This window comes from Primulina eburnea, chromosome 6 (assembly GCF_022965805.1).
Source record: "Primulina eburnea isolate SZY01 chromosome 6, ASM2296580v1, whole genome shotgun sequence".
Classification (NCBI taxonomy): domain Eukaryota; kingdom Viridiplantae; phylum Streptophyta; class Magnoliopsida; order Lamiales; family Gesneriaceae; genus Primulina; species Primulina eburnea.
Genome location: NC_133106.1, coordinates 14,525,938 through 14,550,198, shown reverse-complemented (window position 1 = coordinate 14,550,198; position 24,261 = coordinate 14,525,938). Strand labels below are relative to the sequence as shown.

At 39.3% G+C, this 24,261-nt stretch overlaps 1 long non-coding RNA gene across 1 annotated transcript in view; it reads right to left on the bottom strand.

Annotated features, from left to right (window-relative positions):
- The window catches only part of LOC140833341 (uncharacterized), a 59,952-nt gene extending 41,012 nt beyond the window's left edge, over nucleotides 1–18,940 (bottom strand). Inside the window, exon 1 of the long non-coding RNA XR_012118421.1 lies at nucleotides 18,770–18,940. This is a non-coding gene — a long non-coding RNA (uncharacterized lncRNA). The remainder of the gene's footprint in view (nucleotides 1–18,769) is intronic.
- Between the last annotated feature and the right edge of the window lie 5,321 nt (nucleotides 18,941–24,261).

Below are 24,261 nucleotides of genomic sequence, written 5' to 3'. Positions count from 1 at the left end.
TAAAAGTCCAATATTGTACAAACTAGGTCTAAGGTTCAGTTACTAAATTCAAGTAATAAAACCAAGTCTACAATAAGTCTGGAATCACCACGCTAACTCGTCTTCTCTCATCATCTTCTTGACCCCGATCCAGCCCCACCTGTTGTCATGCACACATACAAAACAAGACAACAGCCGGATAACTCCGGTGAGAATAAATCCCAGTATAAAACATGGTAAGCATGTATAGAAACAATCTAAATCATAAAACATGCTATCATAAACATATTCAAAAGTAATAGGTTTCATAATTTATGAAATCAAATCAAAATAAGCATGCAACTCAAATCAGATAAACATGAAATTTAAATCAAATCATATAAACATGCTATCATAACTGAAAGCAATAAACATGGGTTTCATAGTCTATGAAACCACATCTATAAATACATGCAGTTCTAGTCAAATCATGTCTAGACTCGACTCAACTATAACTCTAGGGATCCCGGTGTGAATAAGACGTCAATGGCTGTCACCTACCCTCCAGCTCGGGGTGACTGTACGTCTTATTCCTAGACTTCGGTCTGAGCTGTATCAACGACTGCAATAGGAGTCAGGGCTGCTCCTAAGCTGAGATACACCGAACATCTAGATATGTGACAATGGCTGTCAACGACTCTCCTATCTCAAATGCAATGTATAACAATCTGTAAACAAAGCATGCTCATTTCCAAAAGATTAGAATATAAAGCCTATAAACAAATCATAATCATATCAGAAGACAAACTGTAATGCCCGGTTACTCGTACAAATGATTAGTAATACGTTTATGTCATTATTAGATAGCTAATTAGCTCATTATGTTTTTCATATTGATTGATGTATTGATATTGAGATTGAACATGACTTTTATATTGTTTATGGTGCATTGAGAATGAATATGTGTTAAAATAGTGATAGTAAGAGGTGTACATAGAAATAGTGTAATAAAAGTTGTAGGAAATGAGATATAGATATGGTAGTTCGTACGGGTTTTAGCATAATTATTTGAATATTGATCCAAATTGAGTGAGGCCATAACCATTAGAAAGCTAAGATATAATGCTACAACTTTCAAGTTTTGAGTTTTGTCCAAATCATTGTGGAAGACAAGCCAAAAGCGCCCCCGAGTGTGTCGTGTATACCATCATTCCTTCACTGACACATGTTAGGAGAATGGGCATAACCTTTTACTCAGACCTCCAAATGACCTGAAATTTGGGGAGCTTAAAGCCAAGACATAGGGCTACAACTTTGTTGTTTACGACTTTTCCTGATTATGAAGGGAAGAGCCGTTTCTGGAGCGATTTCTGATGAATCAGTGTGCAGAGCCGAAACTGGCTCGCCCTAGCGGTAAAAAATGTCCGCCCTAGCAAGCCTGTGCAGAAATAAAATGTATGGGGCCGAAACTTTCTCGCCCTAGCGGTCAAAAATGTCCGCCCTAACGAACCTGTGCAGAAATAAAATGTGTAGGACCGAGATTTACTCGCCCTAGCGGTAAAAAGCGTCCGCCCTAGCGAACCTGCTGTATAAAAAGATAAGTATCGACTTTCTAAACCATTTCCATCAGCTTCCTTCCTTTCTTCTTCAGCAAAACACGAAGAAAATCAAGAAAACTTCCTCCCAAAGCTCCCTTCTTCCTTTCCTTCAACATTTTGAAGATAGATCTTAGTTCTCCATCACTAGAACATCATAGAGGTGTAAGTTTTCTTCTTTTTTAGTTATCCTACATGTATAGGAGTGATTTTCAGCTAGTTTATACAATAGTGACTGAATTATTGGTATATTTGACAGTATAGGAGCGTGAAACACCGTCTCAAACCAGTGTTATTAAGCTTGGACGGTAAGTTGGCATGTTCTTGAAGTAATACATGAGTAATATTATGAATTTCAAATGCATCTCATTTTCTATTGATATATGTACATTGTTAGTATGTTTATTGATGAAAACATAGCACCATATTCCATTGTTATGTATTAAATATGTAAGGAACTCATGAATATTGATGATGGGTGCTATGTCATGAACAAGAACATGAACATGAAAAGAAAAGGATTGATTTACATGATATAGAGCTTGTTGACATCATGGGTGGTTTTAAGTCCACCAAAGCTATTGGCCAATATATGTTCATGGGGCGTGGGGATGCCAAAGGTTGCTCCCTGACGTCCAACACAGTAGTAGCTATATAATAAAGCAAGTACGGTAGTACAGGTCAACTAATGAGGCTCAAGTACAAAAATGAACATTGAATATATGCTACGGTATGACATGTTTTTAAGATTCATTGTTGATCTCGACTTGATATGTATGTTCCTTCGATGCATATTGATACGTACAAGTGCCAACTTATTGAGTTTATAAACTCACGTAGCTCATGTATTACAGGATCAGGTAGTGAAGATGCGTAGGATGCCGGTTCGCCAATGGATGCTAGTGACGTGCCTCACCTCGACAAGAACCGGGCTTCTTATTGTATAGCTTCCGCATATGTATTATAATGAATTGAATGTCAGGGTTTGAAACAAGTTTTTCAATGTTTATGTCTAGGGGTATGATGGTACAGAATATGTTTGTGTGTAAGAATACGATTATATATATATGGGTTGATGTTGTTGCTTGAGTTGAGTTTGTGTCTATGTATATATGAATGTTGTTGCTTGGTTTGGGCTTATACAAAATATAGGGACATCATGCCAAAATTTTTACAAACCGTCAAAGTGATGCCCCCTTGTTTGATTTGATTCATAATATAGTTATATCATTCAAACCTTATTTTGATTATGGTAATTATGCTAAGTATAGAGTAAGGGTGTTACACAAACAATAATCAAGTATGTGATTTTATTGGGAAACTCAAATGAGATCTGATTTGAGTTGTATCTTCCCAGATATCACATGAATTATACCTTTGTCGTCCCTATCTGACGGAGACGATGATCTGTATTCAACTCTGTCCATATCAATCTGAAATGACAATATTGAATACGCTGTATCAGTAAATAACTCAATACACAATCTGTTCTGATCAATACTCAAATCAGTATTCAATCGGATCAATATCTGAACAAGATACAATCTAATTCATGTCATCGACATTACAATACAATCTGAGTAATTACTGAGTCTGATCAATCTCAATCAATAGTGAATCTGATCAATATAACTCAACTGATGTTTCGACGACATATCAATACAATCTGAATAACCCCGTCAAGCTAAACATCACAAATATTATACTGGAACTCATAATCTGTATCCATACAATTCATAATCTGAATACTAACACAATTCTGATATAGAATCTTAGTCAATATCTTTCACAAATCATAACAACTACAGAAACAGTCTGTTCTTTAATCTGTCTTCAATTCTACAATGTCTACGGTAGTAGAAACACCATATCTGAACCACATGCAATTCTAGCAACATCATATTCTCAAAACATCTCAAAACGTAACAAAACTTACGTCCTTATGTAGCTCGTGTCACGAGGAACTCAGAACTGAAGTCGAATTTGAATTCTGATGGACAGATCTTCCACAATCGCAAGTTTAAAAGGCGTAAGGAATTTTCTCTCAAAGCCTCGACCTCCTTTTCTGCAATTCTGAGGGAAAACGTGTCATTCCTCTGTATATATACTGCATGCACTTCATCAAACGTGGCATCATTTTTCATGCGACATGCATGACCGCGGGTGCGGTGCTTCCAGGAGCGCGGGTGCGCTCATGCTTCGGCATTATCTTCCTTTTCTGACTTTTGACAACCGCGGTGCCCGCGGTCTGGCCATTTCCAAAAACACCAACTTACTGTCCATGCACCGCGGGTGCAATCATGTCTGGCACCGCGGGTGCGGTGATGCTTCGACCTTTCTTGCAAAATTCCAAAATTACATGACCGCGGGTGCACTCCTGTTCTGGGCGCGGGTGCGGTCTTGCAAACCCTATTTTCTCATGTCTTTTCTTCCCTCATTGCATGTCATGCATTCTCATATCTTCCGAGTCTCACGTTAATGAAGATTGATAATCTTGGTTTATCAATTTCATAATTCTTGGGCCTTACAAGATCAGAACGGACATCAATATGTCGAAGGCGGTAACTGTAACACCTCTTACTCTGATCTCTTAAAATAACAGCGAAATTTAAAAATTTTACTCTTATAGGAAGGAATGATTTAAACTTCTCTTGACATAAACACATTTTCAATATTTACAACCAAAAGTATATATATATACATGATCAATCAAATGATGCAACAAAAGACAAAACATCATTTTAATGATCATGCCAAACTGCTAGCAAAATACTCTTCTTCCTTCCCTCTCTTATGCATATGACATCGGCTCCAATCAACATCCTGGTCCGTCACTCTTATCTGCATCACATGAATAACTGAAATGAGTATAATACTCAACAAGTGGAACTCTTATATAGCAATGATACATAGCATACTCTGAAAACAAGGCTTTGAAATCAATAAATACCATCAACTCTAGAAACATGAATAACATAGCAATAACATAACAATAAGATGGTATTTCTCTTTTCTCTGTTGGATTGATATCTATATAGTATCTATGTCTCTGTACCTATATCCCATCGATATAAATCGATAACTCTGAGGGATATAAGCCTATGGTCGTTGATCAACTAATTGCATGCAATCTCTGACTATGTATCTATCAATCCATAAAACATTTGAACTCTCTCTTGGGCATTTTATCAAACACTTTGCATACTCTTTCTCTTGTATTCCCTTTTTCACAATTGAGACATAAAATGCATCCAATATATATAACAAGTGTATCAATACATAATCATGAATCAAATGAAGGGAATATCACATTAAAAACATTGAAATACCATACATATATTATCATGTGAGCACAATAAATGAGATTCCACTTACAACCAACAAGAACACCTTCAATCTAAACCCTTGGTTGAATTCATACAACAATAAACCATATATAATACCATCAATATCTCAATAATAAAAAACCCATATCAATTAATCCATAAACCAACACCATCAAAAAACCCATATCATCTCCAACACCAAAAACTAAGAATAAACTAGACCAAAAGCTTACCTTAGCTTCCTTGAACCCAAAACTAGCTTGATCTCACTTCAATAATCCAACAAAATGCTTGAATCAAAGGAAGGAAATGAAAGGAAAAAGAACCCTAGCTTCCTTGCTCTGAAGAAACCGAAAGAATGGGAAATAAATGAGAGAAAAGTGAAGTCTCCACCTATTTTATACCTTAAAACACCAAAAACACGACTTTATTGTTCACAGACCGCGGGTACGCTAGCCCATGCACCGCGGGTGCGCTATGCCTTCGACAACTCATCCAAAAATTTGAAACAGTAGACCGCGGGTGCGCTCGCCACTCTGCGCACAGCTGCTCCAAAGATCGCCTCCGAAACGCCTCTTCCCATCATAATTTCGAAAAATGGTAAACTACAAAGTTGTAGCTCTATGTCTTTTCTTGAACCTTTCAAAATTTCAGATCATTTGCATGTCTGAGTAAAAAGTTATGCTAAATCTCCCAACATGTGTCACTGGAGCAACGTCGAAACACACAACACACTTCGGGGCACTTTTGGCTTACCTTCCACAATGATTTGAACAAAACTAAAAATAAGAAAGTTATACCTTTATGTATTATCTAACCACTCCAATTGGCCTCATACCAATTGGCTCAACCTACGAATTATCATGAATTTAATCGTAATGACACTACAATCAAACTACACAACATCGATCATCAACAATACTATAAATCATAAATCGCAATCCTTAACATCAAAACTATACATAAACTTACCCAAATAGCCAATAATCATACGAAATCTTAAACCATACCGTTCACCCGGCTTGGCTATTACAATCTCCCCTCCTTAGAGAAATTTCGTCCTCGAAATTGACGTCACTGCACAAACAACTCAGGATACTTCTCTTTCATCCCATCCTCTGGTTCCCACGTGGCTTCTTCAATCAAATGATTCGTCCAAAGGACTTTAACAATTTCGATCTCTTTGTTTCTCAATACTTTAAATTTGCGATCCAGAATCTGGATTAGAATCTCTTGATAAGTCAAATTCGGCGTCAAATCCAATGGCTCGTGGTGAAGAACATGGGAAGGATTCGCAATGTACTTCCTGAGCATAGATACATGAAAAACATTGTGAACTCTGTCAAGATCTGGAGGTAGGGCTAACCTGTAAGCTCGATCACCCACTCTATCCAAGATCTCAAATGGGCCAATAAATCTCGGACTCAACTTTCCCTTCTTGCCAAACCGCATCACACCCTTGAGAGGTGCAATCTTCAAGAACATCAGCATAACTCTTCTGTCTCGACTGTGTTGTCTTCATCCTCTCCCGAATAACAGCAACAACATCAGCTGTCTGTTGGACCAACTCTGGACCCAACATCTTCCTCTCACCAATCTCATCCCAATACAAGGGAGATCTACATTTTCGGCCATAAAGCGCTTCATATGGTGCCATGCCGATCGTCGCTTGGTAACTGTTATTGTACGTGAACTCAACTAAAGACAATTTGGAATCCCAACTACCTGGATAGTCTATTGTACAAGCTCTGAGCATATCCTCTAAAATCTGAATAACTCTCTCTGATTGACCGTCGCTCTTGGGATGATATGCTTTACTAAATGCTAACCGTGAACCCATAGCTCTGAACAAACTCTTCCAAAACTCTGAATAAATCTAGAGTCACAATCAGACACAATCGACATAGGAACACCATGAAGTCTAACAATCTCTGCTATGTACTCTTTGGCATACTGGTTCATGGAATACGTCGTCTTGACTGGGAAAAAATGCGTTGACTTGGTCAATCGATCAACAATAACCCAAATAGAGTTGAAACCTTTCTGCGTCCTGGGAAGACCAGTCACAAAATCCATCGTAATATGCTCCCATTTCCATTGAGGAATCGTTAATGACAACAATGTCCCAGCATGTCTCTGATGCTCAATCTTCATCTGCTGACAAGTTAGGCACTGAGAAATAAACATGACAATATCTTTCTTCATACCTGGCCACCAATAGAATCTACGAAGATCATGATACATCTTGGTACTACCTAGATGTATCGAGTATGGCGCAGTATGTGCTTCTGTTAAAATATCTCGCCGAATATCATCACCCGTAGGAATGCATATACGGTCTCTGATTGTTATCAAACCTTCTCTATTAATCACAAACTCTGAATTACCCCTCTCTTATGCTCTAGCTCTCATCTCTGATAACTGTACATAATTGGCTTGCTCTCTACGGATTCTGTCCGTCAATGTAGCCCGAATAACAAACGCTGAAAAGCAAGCAATGGTTCCCGGTACTACTAAAGCTATCTCCTCTCGTTGCAAGTCCAACAACAATGGATTCTGAATCATAGAACTCAAAGAAGAACTTGACTTACGACTCAAAGCATCCGCTACAACATTTGCCTTCCCTGGGTGGTAACAAATCGTCACATCATAATCTTTGACAAGCTCTAACCACCGTCTCTGCCGCATATTGAGCTCTTTCTGGGAAATAAATACTTTAAACTCTTGTAATCCGTGAAAATTTCACACTTTTCGCCATATAAATAATGTCTCCAGATTTTCAAGGCAAAAACCACAGCTGCTAGCTCCAGCTCATGCGTAGGATAATTCTTCTCATACTCTTTCAACTGACGAGAAGCATAGGCTATAAACTTTCCATGTTGCATCAGCACTGCACCAAGACCCTTCTTCGACGCATCGGTATAAACAACAAAGTCCTCTGTACCACTGGGCAATGCAAGTACCGGAGCTGTCGTCAACTTATCTTTCAACTCTTGGAATCCACTCTGGCATTCATTGGACCACTCAAACTTCATAGTTTTCCCCGTCAAATTGGTTAACGGCAGGGCAATCTTGGAAAAATCTGAAATAAAGCGACAATAATAACCCGCCAAACCAAGAAAACTGTGTACCTCTGATGCAGTGGTAGGAATAGGCCACTTCTGTATCGCCTCAATCTTTACTGGATCAACCGCTATACCATCCTTCGAAACCACATGGCCTAAGAAAGAAATCTGCTCCAACCAGAACTCACACTTCTTCAACTTAGCATACAACCTCTTTTCTCTCAACAACTGAAGAACAACTCTGAGGTGTTCTGAGTGAAGCTCTCTGGTCTTGGAATAGATCAATAGGTCATCAATAAAAACAATGACAAAACTATCCAAATGCGGCTTGAACACCCGATTCATCAGGTCCATAAAGACTGAAGGAGCATTGGTCAGACCAAAAGACATCACAAGAAATTCATAATGACCGTACCTGGTCCGAAATGCCGTCTTAGGGATATCAGACTCTCTAACCTTCAACTGATAATAGCCAGATCGCAGATCGACCATCGAAAACACAGTAGCCCCCTGCAGCTGATCAAACAAATCATCTATCCGTGGCAACGGATATTTATTCTTGATAGTCACTTTGTTGATCTCTTTGTAGTCGATGCAAAGCCGCAAGGACCCATCTTTCTTCTTGACCAAAAGAACCGGAGCTCCCCAAGGCGAAGAACTCGGTTGAATAAAACCTTTATCCAAAAGAACTTGCAACTGCGTCTTCAACTCCTTCATCTCTGTAGGGGCCATTCTATACGGAGCCTTAGAAATAGGAACCGTACCTGGAACTAGATCAATCACAAACTCTACATCTCTGTCCGACGGCAAACCCAGCACATCATCCTCAAATACATCAGAGAACTCTCTCACAACATCAATATCATCAATATTCAATTTAACCATTCTATCCACATCAACAATCAAAGCCAGAAACCCATCACAACCTCTAAACAGCAACTTCTTAGCCTCAAGACACGAAATAAAAGGAAGAACACGAAGTACCTGCACTGGCAAGCATACCTTCCTTATTTGCATCATCTGCAAATTTTACCGTCTTGGCAACGCAATCAAACACTGCACGGTAAGTTGATAGCCAATCCATGCCAAGTACAATATCAAACGCAACCATCGGAATAACAATCAAATCAGCATAAACCACCCGCTCATCGATTTGAACAGAACATGAATACACAATAGACGTCGGGCACAACACATCTCCTGAAGGCAATACAACATTAAACTGGAGGGGAATAACAGAAGGAACTATACCCACAGATCTCAAAAATAATTCAGACATAAAAGAATGAGTAGCACCTGTATCTATCAATGTCGTAGCTACTCTGCCTGAAATTAAAATAGTATTAGAGATCATAGAAGAATCAAGATTTATACATTCCTTCGTCATGGTGAAGATGCGACCCTGCACCTTCTCTTTACCCGATCCTCTCGGACAATCCTTGGCAATATGGCCTGCAGTGCCACATCGGTAACAAGTATAAGAACCAAACATGCACTCACCTCTATGAGGCCTATTGCACTTTGGACACAATGGCTTCTCTGGATCAAATGGAATTGCTGGTACTTTAAAACTCGGTTCCATCTTGCCTTTCCCTTTGAATCTATCTTTTCCTCTTTGGCTTGAACCTTGACTTCTCTGAGCCATAGCCTGCTGCCTCGCCTGTCTCTCTCTTGCAATATCTTTCTCATCTTGCTCGGCTAACAGTGCTTTAGCCACTATCTCTTTGAATGTTACCGCCTTCGACATATTAATGTCCCTTCTGATCTCTGCTCGAATTCCTCTAATGAAATGAGCACATTTGTCTTTGTCATTGGAGGCAATATATGGGGCAAACAGACAGCCCACTCGAACTTCAGAATGTACTCACCAACATTCAAATCTCCTTGGCGAAGCTCTGAAAATTCAGTCACCTTCCTAGCTCAAAGTGCATCTGGAAAGTACTTGTCATAGAAGAGATCAGTGAACTCTTGCCACTTCATTGCCGGAACATCAACACCTACTTTGGTAGCATTCCACCAAATACGTGCAGCCTTGACTAGCATAAACACTGCACAACCAACTCTGTCCTTGTCTTCATAGTTGAGATGATCAAATATCGCCTCAAGTGCTTTGATCCACTCTACAATCACCTATGGATCAGTGCTTCCTGCAAACTCAGGCGGATCCATTCTCTTGAAAGCAATAAAGATGCCATCAGTTCCCACTGCCTGAGCCACTTGGCCTCTACCCTGTCCTCTACCTTGGCCTGTACCTTGCATACGTAGCAAATGTTGGATCTGCTCACTATGGACCTTGGCTTGCTCTTTCAACAACTTGCCGAACTCATCGACAACTCTAGAGGAAGAACTATCCTCACCCTCTACGGCTTTCCTCTTAGGAGGCATAACTCCTACAATGTGCTCACATTATACATATCAACCAATAACAATGAATAGATGAACAAGAAGACATACCCGGACCGTTGAAAGTAGACGAAGTCATATGCATTGTTCCGAAGAACCGTGCTCTGATACCACTAAATGTAACACCTCTTACTCTGATCTCTTAAAATAACAGTGGTATTTAAAAATTTTACTCTTATAGGAAGGAATGATTTAAAACTTCTCTTGACATAAACACATTTTCAATATTTACAACCAAAAGTATATATATACATGATCAATCAAATGATGCAACAAAAGACAAAACATCATTTTAATGATCATGCCAAAGTGCTAGCAAAATACTCTTCTTCCTTCCCTCTCTTATGCATATGACATCGGCTCCAATCAACATCCTGGTCCGTCACTCTTATCTGCATCACATGAATAACTGAAATGAGTATAAAACTCAGCAAGTGGAACTCTTATATAGAAATGATACATAGCATACTCTGAAAACAAAGCTTTGAAATCAATAAATACCATCAACTCTAGAAACATGAATAACATAGCAATAACATAACAATAAGATGATATTTCTCTTTTGTCTGTTGGATTGATATCTATATAGTATCTCTGTCTCTGTACCTATATCCCATCGATATAAATCGATAACTCTGAGGGATATAAGCCTATGGTCGTTGATCAACTAATTGCATGCAATCTCTGACTATGTATCTATCAATCCATAAAACATTTGAACTCTCTCTTGGGCATTTTATCAAACACTTTGCATACTCTTTCTCTTGTATTCCCTTTTTCACAATTGAGACATAAAATGCCTCCAATATATATAACAAGTGTATCAATACATAATCATGAATCAAATGAAGGGAATAGAACATTAAAACCATTGAAATACTATACATATATTATCATGTGAGCACAATAAATGAGATTCCACTTACAACCAACAAGAACCCCATCAATCTAAACCCTTGGTTGAATTCCTACAACAATAAACCATATATAATACCATCAATATCTCAATAATCAAAAACCCATATCAATTAATCCATAAACCAACACCATCAACAAACCCATATCATCTCCAACACCAAAAACTAAGCATAAACTAGACCAAAATCTTACCTTAGCTTCCTTGAACCCAAAACTATCTTGATCTCACTTCAATAATCCAACAAAATGCTTGAATCAAAGGAAGGAAATGAAAGGAAAAGGAACCCTAGCTTCCTTGCTCTGAAGAAACCGAGAGAATGGGAAAGAAGTGAGAGAAAAGTGAAGTCTCCACCTATTTTATACCTTAAAACACCAAAAACACGACTTTATTGTTCACATACCGTGGGTACGCTAGCCCATGCACCGCGGGTGCGCTATGCCTTCGGCAACTCATCCAAAAATTTGAAACAGTAGACCGCGGGTGTGGTCATCTTTTGGAGCGCGGGTGCGCTCGCTACTCTGCGCACAGCTGCTCCAAAGATCTCCTCCGAAACGCCTCTTCCCGTCATAATTTGGAAAAATGGTAAACTAAAAAGTTGTAGCTCTATGTCTTTTATTGAACCTTTCAAAATTTCAGATCATTTGCAGGTCTGAGTAAAATGTTATGCTAAATCTCCCAACATGTGTCACTGTAGGAACGTCGAAACACACGACACACTCCAGGGCACTTTTGGCATACCTTCCACAATGATTTGAACAAAACTCAAAATAAGAAAGTTATACCTCTATGTCTTATCTAACCACTCCAATTGGCCTCATACCAATTGTCTCAACCTACGAATTATCACGAATTTAATCGTAATGACACTACAATCAAACTACACAACATCTATCATCAACAATACTATAAATAATAAATCGCCATCCTTAACATCAAAACTATACTTAAACTTACCCAAATAGCCAATAATCATACGAAATCTTAAACCATACCGTTCACCAGGCTTGGCTATTACAGTAACATTCAAAGAAATTGTTGCTAAAGCATTGTTGGCCGAGCAAGATGAGAAGGACATTGCTAGAGAGAGACAGGCGAGGCAGCAGGCTATTGCTCTGAGGGGCCAAGGTTCGAGTAAAAGATGATAAGGCAATTTCAAAGGGAAAGGCAAGATAGAGTCGAGCCCGAAAGTACCAGCAGTTCCATTTGATCCTGGGAAGCCGTTGTGTCCCAAGTGCGGTAGGAATCATCGGGGAGAGTGCAGATTTGGTACTCATACTTGTTATCGATGTGTCACTGCAGGCCATATTGCCAAAGACTGTCCAAGAGGAGCGAGTAAAGAGAAGGTGCAGGGTCGCATCTTCACCATGACGAAGGAAGGTATAAACCATGATTCTTCTGTGATCTCTAGCACTATTTTAATTTCGGGCAGAGTAGCTACGACATTGATTGATACAGGTGATACTCATTCTTTTATGTCTGAACTATTTTTGAGGTTTTTGAGCATAGTTCCTTCTGTTCTTCCCCTCCAGTTCAATGTTGTTTTGCCTTCTGGGGATGTGTTGTGCCCGACATCTATTGTGTATGCGTGCTCTGGTCAAATTGTTGAGCGAGTGGTTTATGCCGATTTGATTGTTATTCCGATGGTTGCATTTGATATTATACTTGGCATGGATGGGCTATCAACCTATCTTGCAATGATTGATTGCGTTGCTAAGACAGTGAAATTTGCAGATGATGGCAATAGGGAAGGTATGCTCGCCAGTGCAGGTACTTCGTTGGTCCTTCCTTTTATTTCGTGTCTTGAGGCTAAGAAGTTGTTGTGTAGAGGTTGTGATGGGTTTTTGGCTTCGATTGTTGATGTGGATAGAATGGTTAAGTTGAATATTGATGATATTGATGTTGTGAGAAGTTCCCTGATGTTTTTGAGGATGATGTTCCGGGTTTACCGTCGGACAGAGATGTGGAGTTTATGATTGAGTTAGTTCCAGGTACGGTTCCTATTTCCAAGGCTCCGTATAGAATGGCCCCTAAAGAGATGAAAGAGTTGAAGACACAGTTGCAAGATCTTTTGGATAAAGGTTTTATTCGGCCGAGTTCTTCGCCTTGGGGAGCTCCGGTCTTTGTCAAGAAGAAAGATGGGACTTTGCGGCTGTGTATTGATTAGTTGATCTATCAAGAATAAATATATGTTGCCCCGGATAGACAATCTTTTTGATCAACTGCATGGGCCTTCCGTTTTTTCGAAGATTGATCTGCGATCTGGCTATTATCAGTTGAAGGTTAGGGAGTTTGATATCCCTAAGACGGCATTTCGGACCAGGTACGGTCATTATGAATTTCTTGTGATGTCATTCGGTATGACTAATGCTCCTTCAGTCTTCATGGATCTTATGAACCGAGTGTTCAAGCCGTATTTGGATAGCTTAGTCATTGTTTTCATCGATGAAATTTTGATTTATTCCAAGACCAGAGAGATTCATGCAGAGCATCTCCGAGTTGTTCTTCAGTTGTTGAGAGAGGAGAGGTTGTATGCTAAGTTGAAGAAATGTGATTTCTGGTTGGAGCAGATTTCTTTCTTAGGCCATGTTGTCTCGAAGGATGGTATAGCTGTTGATCCAGTGAAAATTGAGGCGGTTCAAAAATGGCCTATTCCTACCACTGTATTGGAGGTACGCAGTTTTCTTGGTTTGGCGGGTTATTATAGTCGTTTCATTGCAGACTTTTATAAGATTGCCCTGCCGTTAACCAATCTGACGAGGAAGACTGTGAAGTTCGAGTGGTCCATTGATTGCCAGAGTGGATTCCAAGAGTTGAAAGATAAGTTGACGACAGCTCTTGTACTTGAATTGCCTAGTGGTTCAGAGGACTTTGTTGTTTACACTGATGCGTCGAAGAAAATGTCTTGGAGCAATGCTGATGCAACGTGGGAAAGTTATAGCTTATGCTTCTCGCCAGTTGAAGGACTATGAGAAGAATTATCCTACGCATGATCTAGAGCTGGCAGTTGTGGTTTTCGCCCTGAAAACCTGAGACATTACTTATATGGCGAAAAGTGTGAAATTTTCACGGACCACAAGAGTTTGAAGTATTTGTTTTCTCAGAAAGAACTCAATATGCGACAGAGACGGTGGTTAGAGCTTGTCAAAGATTAAGATGTGACGATTAGTTACCACCCTGGAAAAGCGAATGTTGTGGCAGATGCATTGAGCCGTAAGTCGAGTTCTTCTTTGAGCTCGATGATTCAGCAGCCATTGTTGTTAGATTTGGAGCGAGAGGAGATAGCCTTTGTAGTACCAGGAAGCATTGCTCGCTTTTCAGCGTTGATCATCCAGGATACATTGACGGATAGGATCCGTAGAGAGCAAGCCATTGATTCAGAGTCGATAGAGATGAGAGCCAGAGCAGAGAAGAGAGGTAATTCAGAGTTTGGGTTGAATGGAGATGGTTTGATGATATTCAGAGGCCGTATTTTTCTTCCTACTTGTGATGATATTCGGCGAGACGTCTTAATAGAGGCACATACCGCGCCATACTCGATACATCCAGGCAGCACGAAGATGTATCAGGATCTTTGTAGACTCTATTAGTGGCCAGATATGAAGAAAGATATTGCCATGTTTATTTCTCAATGCCTAACTTGTCAGCAGGTGAAGATCGAGCACCAGAGACCTGCTGGGACATTGTTGTCATTGTCGATTCCTCAATGGAAATGGGTGAAAGGGATTGATTTTAGCTGCACGAATGCGCAACGGAAGGTACAAAATTTTGATTTTACAAAAAAATTCGAGCACCTTAAGTACTAGTGTGTAACATATACAAAAACACAAAAATGACATTCATAGTGTGTTTAGAAATTACCTATCAATCTTAAAAGATTGATGTTGGCTCCAACTTAGTTGATATACAACTAAGCTCTTCAATGGCAAGACAATCTTCAAGCTTCCCTTTGAGCCCACCTTGCTCATATATTAAGCCCACCACCAACTAGCTATAACCACTCTAATTTTGCACTAGAAAAATTACAGCATTTTTCTTTGAGCAGTATATTGCTTTTTCAACCAAAATGAAGAGAAAACTTTTGAGAGAATTGTGTGAAAGATATCGGCCAATTGAGTTATTGAATGGGGGGAGGGAGACTAGCCTTGATAGTGTAAAAAGTTGTTGTTGGCATGTGTGACTCATGTCTTGAATATTAAGAAAGTTGTCTCCCAACTCTTCACCTCCCCATGCATGCTATTTATTTGATTTTTAACAATTAAAAATCCATGAACTTATTTTAATTATCTCAAACATATTTGAGACTAATTAAACATTACTTGAATTCACTCAAGTCACTAGTTGAATAATTATTTTACTATTGGGCTCTACAAGACCCAATATGATTTAATTAATTCAACACTTGAATTAATTTAATTATTTCGACTCTACTAGGCCCACTAGTGTTAAATTAATTCAACACTTGAATTAATTTAATTTAGTCCATAATAATTTTTATGAAAATCACAATTTTAAAATAAATTATTTATTTGACCAATTTTTAATTTAGGAACACTTCCACAAATTAAAAGTTACATTTCCCTCATAGAAGTCTTACTTCTAATTTTCCTTACGCTTATAAACTCATTTATAAGCCGTTCAACACTTTGAACAATTTTAACTTCTCAATGGGATCTAGAAAGCTAGTACTTGTGAGGCCCTCAATGGTTCATTGATACAACTAGCCGTGGGTTCACATCTCCATGTGATTCGGACTAAACATGTCCTTATATGAGCATACCCCAATTGCACCATTCTTAATTATCAACTCCTTGATAACAAGAACGTCAGAACTCAAGTCTGTTAGTACCCAACCAATCAAGTTAAACGCCTAGCAGCATCGGTTACATGATTACCTAGGTATCAAATGATAGTGCCTGCAGGAACCATTCAATTATGGTTAGCGTATAGTACGCTCCCTTCAACTCATATATCCCGACCGATTCGACAACCATTGGTTTATCGAGAGTTGTCAATGAATCGATACTATGTGTCATGTCGTAGTTGCATCGATGGTGTAATCTATTAAACCCCTTTCAGAATTACCACCATACTCTGATCAGAGATTTCAACCTACATACACATGAGAACACATAGGATGTAATAGCCAAGCTTGGTGAACGGTACGGTTTAAATTTCGTATGATTATTGATTTTTGGTTAAGTTTTAGTATAGTTGTGATGTTAAGAGTTGTGATTATGGGTTATAGTATTGTTGGTAATAATTGTTTTGTGGCATTGTTGTTATTAGTTGGCGGTAGTTGTATTGTATCAGCGTTTCGATTCGATTTTAGTTGAAAAAGAGTTTGTTTTGGCCGAGACCAGACCGCACCCGCGGTATTTTGAGCAGCGCACCCACGGTCGTTATTGCAGCATTTTTGATGGATTTCCAAACAGACACCGCACACGCCGTGTAACGGTTACCGCACCCGCGGTGGAGGTACCGCACCCACGGTAAGTTTTATACCGCACTCGCGGTCGTCATTTTCAGATTTTTGGTTTAGTTGCCGAGGGCACACCGCACCCGTTGTGCATGAATAGTGAAAGCGTGTTTTTCGGTTTTAAGTGATTATAAGGAATGAGTTGGTTCACTTTTTTCCCCATTTCTTCCAATCTTCTCGATTTTTTTAGCAAGGGAGAGCTAGGGTTCCATTTTCTTTCAATTACTTTCTTTGATCTAAGCCTGTTGTTGGTGATTTGTGGTGATATTAAGATTATTTTGGGATCAAGGAAGCTAAGGTAAGCTTTTGGTATGATTTATTCTTGGTTTGGTGTTGGGAGAATTGTTGGGTTTGTTGATTGTGTTGGTATTTTGGATTAAATGGTTTGACTGTTGGATTATTGGGTTATTGATGGTGTTATATATGGTTTATTGTTGTAGGAATTCAACCAAGAGATTAGTTGGAGGTGTTCTTGTTGGTTGTAAGTGGAATCTAATTTATTGTGCTCACATGACAATATATGTATGGTATTTCAATGCCTTTAATGTGTTATTCCCTTCATTGATTCATGATTATATATTGATACACTTTGTTGTATATATTGGATGCATTTTATGTCTCAATTGTGTTAAAGGGAATACAAGAGATTAAAGTCTTCAAAGTGTTTGATGAAATGCCAAAGAGAGAATTTAAATGATTATTTTTTTTGGATTGATAGATACATAGTTAGAGATTGCATGCAATTAGTTGATCAACGACCACCATAGGCTTATATCCCTCAAAGTTATCGACTTATATCGATGGGATATAGGTACAGAGACAGAGATACTATATAGATATAAATCCAACAGAGAAAAGAGAAATACCATCTTATTGTTATGTTGCTATGTTATTCTTAATTCAAGAGTTGATGGTATTTATTGATTTCAAAGCTATGTTTTCAGAGTATGCTATGTACATTGCTATGTAAGAGTTCCACTTGCTGAGTTTTATACTCATTTCAGTTATTTCATGTGATGCAGATAAGAGCGACGGGGCGAGACGTTGATTGGGGCCGGAGTCATATGTATATAGTTGGAAGGAAGAAGGCCATTTTCAAACATTTTGGACATGATCCTAGAAATGATATTTTGTATTTTGTTATATCATTTGAATGATCATGTATTTACTTTTTATTGTAAATGTTTTATGGTAGTTGATTTTTGAATCCTTCTTTCCTTCAAGAAATTTTTTTTTTCCGCTGTTATTTTATTAAAACCGGTCAGAGGTGTCACATTTAGTGGTATCAGAGCACTGTTCTTCGAACCAATGCATATGACTTCGTCTGCTTTCAATTGTCCGGGTATGTCTTTTTCTACATCTATTCATTGTTATATATTGATTTGTATTGTGTGAGCACATTGTAGGAGTTATGCCTCGTAAGAGGAAAGCCGTAGAGGGTGAGGATAGTTCTTCCTCTAGAGTTGTCGATGAGTTCGGCAAGTTGTTGAAAGAGCAAGCCAAGGTCCATAGTGAGCAGATCCAGCAGTTGCTACGTATGCAAAGTACAGGCCAAGGTAGAGGACAGGGTAGAGGCCAAGTGGCATAAGCGATTGGTACCGATCGGATCTTTACTGCTTTCAAGAGGATGGATCCGCATGAATTTTCAGGAAGCACTGATCCGTTGATGGCCGTAGAATGGATCAAGGAACTCGAGGCTATTTTCTATCTTCTCAACTATGAAGACAAGGACATAATCAGTTGTGCAGTGTTCATGTTAGTCAAAGCTGCACGTATTTGGTGGAATGCTACCAAGTTTAGCGTTGACATTCCAGCATTGAATTGGCAAGAGTTCACTGATCTGTTTTATGACAAGTACTTCCCAGACGCACTTCGAGCTAGGTGAAAGGGGATCGGTTACGGTGACCGAAGCGCAACGGAAGTTTAAAAATCGAATTTTTCATAAAAAATTTCGGCCACCTTGATTTTGTGTGTAGCAAATACAACAAAACACAAAAATTACATTCATAGTGTGTTTAGAATTTTACATATCAATCACAAGGATTGATGTATGGCTCCAACTAAGGTGTAAACACCTTAGCTCTTCAATGGTCGAAACTATCTTCAAGCTTCCTTTGAGCACTCCTTGCTCAACTATTAAGCCCACCAACAACTAGGTAGATCCTCTCTTAATTTGCACTAGAAAACTAAGAGGATTTTTCAATGAGAATTATTTTCTTTCCTCAACACTTGAAGAACAAAAATGGAGAAAAACTTGGAGAGACAACTCTCAAGAATTCGGCCAAGGTATTTTCAAAAATGGGGGAAGGGAGACTTGTCTTGGACTTGCAAAAACCAAAAAGCAAAAATACCTTTTTGTATGCCATGCCTTGATAACCCAAAAAGTAGTCTCCAACCCTTCACCTTCTATGCATGCAATATTATATGGTTTTTTACAAATTAAAAACCCATGGACTTAATTTAATTATCTCAAAAATTTTTGAGATTAATTAAACATTACTTGAATTTACTCAAGTCCACTAGTTAAATAATTTATTTAAATTGAGCTCTACAAGACTCAATATGATTTAATTAATTCAACATTTGAATTAATTTAATTATTTGGACTCTACTAGGTCCACTAGTGTTTAATTAATTCAACACTTGAATTAATTTATTTTAGTCCACAATAATGTTTATGAAAATCACAATTTTCAAATACATTATTCACTTGGCCAACTTTTAATTTAGGAACACTTTCATAAATTAAAATTTACATTTCTCTCATAGAAGTCATACTTTTAATTTTTCTTTACGCTTATAACCTCCTTTATAAGCCGTTCAACACATTGAACTATTTCTCTTCTCAACGGGATCTAGAAAGCTAGTACTTGTGTGGCCCTCAATGGTTCATTGATACAACTAGCCGTGGGTTCACATCTCCATGTGATTCGGACTAAACATGTCCTTATATGAGCATACCCCAATTGCTCCATTCTTACTTATCAACACCTTGATAACAAGAACGTCAGAACTCAAGTCTGATAGTACCCAACCAATCATGTTAAATGCCTAGCAGCATCGCTTACATGATTTCCTAGGTATCAAATGATAGTGCCTGCAAGAACCATTCAATTATGATTAGCGTACAGTACGGTCCCTTCAACTCATATATCCCGACCGATTCGAAAACCATTGGTTTATCGAGAGTTGTCAATGAATTGATACAATGTGTCATGTTGTAGTTGCATCGATGGTGTAATCTATGAAACCCCTTTCATAATTACCACCATACTCTGATCAGAGATTTCAACCTATATACACATGATAACACATAGGATATCCATACCCGAAGATAAGCCGTGAATCCTCGACTACAATGCATCGACTCCTATATGTTTCGACAGAACACCCAACCTTGCCACCTGATGACCCCATGAGAGTCGGTAAACAAGTAAAAGTGTAATTCTAGCACATAGAGTCTCAATGTTGTCCCGGGTCATAAGGACTAATGGTGTACAACCATAAACTAGGACGTTTCCACTCGATAAGTGAGAACCACTTGGAAAGTCCTTTATGGAGGGTTGTTCAATGCACTCTACCAGGAGCACCTATCTGCATGCTCGGACATCACAATGTCCCCTACCAATGAAACATGGTACTCACATCGCAGATACTAGTCTCGAACTCTAGCGGCCTATATCCTTCTTAGTGGCGGCTGAATCGACTAGGAACTGTTTAGAATATACAGTATTCCAAATATGAGTTTCATGATACTCATCATATGAACATCTCATATTCTTTCTATTATTTGTATATTCAAGGTCTTTATCTATGCAACTAGCATGGGTATACAGATAAAGATTTGCCAAAACAATAATTTCAAATATTATTAAAATAAAGATTGCTTATATATAGAGTTTCATTGTGAACACTCGGTCAACACTTGGCTCGACGGGCACCTACTCTAACACTTGGAAGGTGACTGAGTTCTTGGAGATTCGACAGGGAGGTATGAATGTTGATGAGTATATTCTGAAGTTTGAGGAGGGCTGTCTGTTTGCCCCGTATATTGCTTCCAATGACAAAGATAAAGGTGCTCATTTCATTCGAGGCCTTCGAGCAGAAATCAGAAGGGATATACACATGTCGAAGGCTGTGACATTCAAAGATATCGTGGCTAAGGCTTTTTTGGTCAAGCAAGATGAGAAAGACATTGCCAGAGAGAGACAAGCGAGACAACAGGCCATTGCTCAGAGAGGCCAGGGTTCAAGTCAAAGAGGAAAGGATCGTTTCAAGGGGAAAGGTAAGATAGAGTCGAGTCCTAAACCACCGGCAGTTCCATTTGATCTTGAGAAGCCTTTGTGTCCCAAGTGCAGTCGACGTCATCGGGGAGAGTGCAGATTTGGTACTCATGCTTGCTATCGATGTGGCACTGCAGGCCATATTGTCAAAGATTGTCCAAGAGGAGCGAGTAAAGAGAAGGTGCAAGGTCGCATCTTTACAATGACTAAGGAAGGTATAAACCATGATTCTTCTGTGATCTCTAGCACTATTTTAATTTCAGTCAGAGTAGCTACGACATTGATTGATACAGGTTCTACTCATTCTTTTATATCTGAACTATTTTTGAGATCTTTGGGTTTAGTTCCTTCTGTTCTTCCCCTCTAGTTTAATGTTGTTTTGCCTTCGGAAGATGCTTCACCCAAGTCCTGCATTGAGAACTTACTCGCTAACCATATCTTAGTTGATTGCAACATCCCTACATCATTCCCAATGAGTAGAATGTCATCAACATAAAGCACAAGGAATGTCACAGCGCTCCCACTGACCTTCTTATACACACAGGGTTCCTCAGGATTCTTAGCAAAACCAAACTCTTTGATTGTACTATCGAATCTAAGGTTCCAACTCCTAGATGACTGCTTTAGTCAACAAATAGATCTCTGAAGTTTGCATACCATATGCTCACTTCCGACAGATGTAAAACCTTCGGGTTGAGACATGTAAATCTCTTCCTTAATATGCCCATTAAGAAGGGCTGTCTTGACATCCATATGCCATATCTCATAGTCATACCATGCAGCTATAGCTAGCAATATCCTTATGGACTTGAACATTGAAACTGGAGAAAAGGTTTATTCAAAGTCAACTCCTTGTCTTTGAGTATATCCTTTTGCCACCAATCGCGCCTTGAAGGTCAATACCTTCCCATCCGCCCCAAGTTTCCTCTTGTAAATCCATTTACACCCTATGGGAACAATTCCCTCAGGTGGATCCACGAGATTCCACACTTGGTTCGAATGCATGGAATTCATCTCAGATTCCATTGCTTCAAGCCACTTGGATGACTCGGCATCAGATAATGCTTCTTTGAAGGTCCTTGGATCACATCTATGGATAGGCTCATCATGGCCCTCTTCAAGAAGCAGACCATACCTCATAGGTGGTCTCGAGACTCTCTCGAATCTTCTAGGAGCTTGTATCTCCTCTCTTGGCTCTTCGGGAGTGGATTCTATAATGGTGGGTGTCTCTTGAACCTCTTCGAGTTCTATCATCTCGCCTTTTCTATCCAATAGAAATTCCTTTTCCAAAAAGGTTGCATTCCTAGAAACAAACACCTTTGTTTCTTTGGGATGATAGAAGTAGTATCCAACCGAATTCTTTGGATATCCCACAAAGTAACATAAAATGGATCGACTATCCAATTTATCTCCCACTACCTGCTTCACATAAGCAGGGCACCCCAATATTCTAAGATAAGAATATTTAGGTGGCTTACCCATCCATATCTCATATGGTGTCTTGTCAACTGCCTTTGAATGGACATTGTTCAACAATAGTGCCGCTTTTTCTCAAGCGCATATCCCCAAAAAGATGGCGGCAACTCCGTGAACCCCATCATAGACCGAACCATGTCCATCAAAGTCCGGTTACGACGTTCCGAAACACCATTCAACTGCGGTGTAACAGGTGGAGTCCACTGCGAGAGAATCCCATTTTCCCTAAGATACTCTTGGAACTCGGCACTCAAGTATCACCACCTCGATCCGATCGAAGTGTCTTGATGCTTCGCCCCAATTACTTTCTACTTCACTTCTGAAATCTTTGAACCTTTCAAAGGCTTCAGACTTGTATGTCATCAAATACACATACCCATACCTCGAAAAGTCATCGGTAAAGGTGATGAAGTAGGCATGTCCATGCTTAGTGGTGATGCTAAGCGGACCGCAAACATCGTTATGCATCAAATCCAATAAACCTTTGGCTCGCTCCACATGGCCCTTAAAGGGAATCTTGATCATCTTTCCTTTTAGACAGGATTCACAAGTCGTGAAAGCATTAATATCAGACATATCAAACATGCCAACTCCCACTAGATTTTTCATCCTTCATAGGGAAATATGTCCTAATCGAGCATGCCATAATTGTGCCGAATTTAGAGTATCTTGTTTGCGCTTGTTTGTTATTGTTATAGCTTGGACATTGTTAAGTGGAATATCTTTTAATTTTAAGGTGTAGAGATCGTTTTCAAGTTCTCCGTTACCAATTAAACATTCGTTCTTGTAAATGTTGCAAACACCTTTGCTATATAAACAAGAAAATCCATCTTTATCAAGCACAGAAATGGAAATATTGTTTTTCACCAAGTCTGGAACAAACAAAACATCTCTTAAAATCAACTTAAAATCATTGTTCAACAATAAGTAAACATCTCCCACAGCCTTGGCAGCAACCCTTGCTCCATTGCCCATCCTCAAGAAGGTCTCACCTTCCCTGAGCCTCATACTTCTTCCCAACAGCTGCAAATCATTACAGAGATGTGAGCCACAGCCGGTATCCAATACCCAAGAAGTAGAATTAATTGAAATGTTTATATCAATATAGAACATACCGTTTCCAGAACTCTTCTGGGCAAGATATTCCCTGCAGTTACGCTTCCAATGTCCAGACCTCTTGCAGTAATGCCAAATATCAACAGTCTTGTCAGCCTTCACTGGTGTGGCTGCCACAACGAGATCCGGAGCCTGCCTCTTCAAGGGCACGTTCTTCTTGGGACGTTGGAAAGAACGCTTCTTTCCCTTCCCAGGTGGACCGGTCTTCGTACCAGATGAAGAGCCCACATAAAGAACCGGCTTCTCTTTCTTGATAGTGGACTCAAAAGTCACAAGCATACTCACCAACTTCTCAAGGGGTGGCTCCATCTTGTTCATGTTGAAGTTCACCAAAAAAAGATCAAATGAGCTAGGCAATGACGACAACAACATGTCGGTGGTCAACTCCGAAGGCAATATCAAATCCATGCCAACCAGCTTGTCCACGAGCCCAATCATCTTTAGGCCATGCTCATGGTCCCAGGCCCCATCTCGCATGCGTAAAGTGATCAGCTCCTTGACGGTAGCATGCCTAAGAGGACGTCTTTGCTCTCCAAAGAGCTCCTTGAGGTGAAAATGAATGTCAGCAGCACTCTTTGCACCCTCAAAATGCCTCTGCAGCTCATCATTCATAGAAACCTGCATATAACACTTGGCCTTCAAGT